The sequence below is a fragment of the Engraulis encrasicolus genome, chromosome 22 (genome assembly GCF_034702125.1).
Source record: "Engraulis encrasicolus isolate BLACKSEA-1 chromosome 22, IST_EnEncr_1.0, whole genome shotgun sequence".
NCBI lineage: Eukaryota > Metazoa > Chordata > Actinopteri > Clupeiformes > Engraulidae > Engraulis > Engraulis encrasicolus.
The window spans coordinates 14,839,362-14,840,739 of NC_085878.1; positions in this window are offsets into that span (position 1 = coordinate 14,839,362).

Below are 1,378 nucleotides of genomic sequence, written 5' to 3' on the forward strand. Positions count from 1 at the left end.
TACATATACTTATGGTATGTTTTCAAGATAATATTAACTTTATAAAATCGTATTGCTTTTTACATGTACAAGCTAATTTTTTTTAATGTTTCCATAAAATGGCTCACAAAAGTCATAAAAACATTTATTTCATCCTGACAACCACTCTAGACCTTTGGTTCCCTTCTGACTACAAAATAGGTTGTCAACTTGTAACCTGACAGAGCAGCAAATGTCTTAGCGGGAGCAACACTTTTCAGAATTACCCCCCTGACTATGAGGAACATTTTCAGTTCATTTCCCAATTATAGTGGAATAGATGGATGACACGATCAAAAGGAAAATGACGGATAAAAACAGAACAATTATGTGCTTCTCCACATCCTGTTCAGAATACCTTATTATCCATATTGCTGTACCTCTGTGTTGATGACGCACACCTCAGCTTTGCTCATTGACACAGCACAGTCATCTTTACAATGACTTCCTACTGTCCAATTATATTCTTCCTTTACTTTCTGCAAGTATATGGGTATAATACATCCCTTCCTGTTTGTCTGGGTTTAAAATGCTAACAATGGTGGCGTACGCTAATACAGCAGCAAGATCTACATACAGTACATCAACTGTAGTTTATTGAGCACCAAAGAAGAATTCAAGTTACTTTGTAATATGCAAGCAAGCCAACCTGCAAATTCACGCATGTACGTGTGCGCGCACGGTACACACGCACACACGAACGCACACACGCATGCACACACAAATATATGAGGAATGTTTTCATGGCCGGAGAGATTAGAATGTTCTTTATAACCACACTGGAGATGCATACACGTACACTGACACACATCAGGCTACACAAGTGATGCTTTACATCTGACCTTGCCATTGTGATAAGAAACAGAGGAGGAGGAGGAGGAGGAGGAGGAGGAGGAGGAGGAGGTTTTTTCTGTGTGTGTGTGTGTGTGTGTGTGTGTGTGTGTGTGTGTGTGTGTGTGTGTGTGTGTGTGTGTGTGTGTGTGTGTGTGTGTGTGTGTGTGTGTGTGTGTGTGTGTGTGTGTGTGTGTGTGTGTGTGTGTGCATGAATATGTGTGCGTGCCTGAATGCATGTATATATGTATGTATGCATGTGTGCCGAGTGCCTTTGTCACCTTTCGGAGACAAGTGCCTCTGACTCCTCTCCATAAGAATGTGGCCCGAGCGTCCCCTCCGCGGTGACACACATCGCTCTCTCTCCTGTCAAGGTCACCATGCCGTTGCAGTGCATGTGTGGAGCGGTGCAGGCAAACAAATGCAACATTCAGCTATTCCATTTTTACAATGCATCATTGTCCCTGTGTAAAGAAAATTGCATTCCCCCTAGGTCATGGGGTGTCCTCCAGGATCTGTATGCATGCGT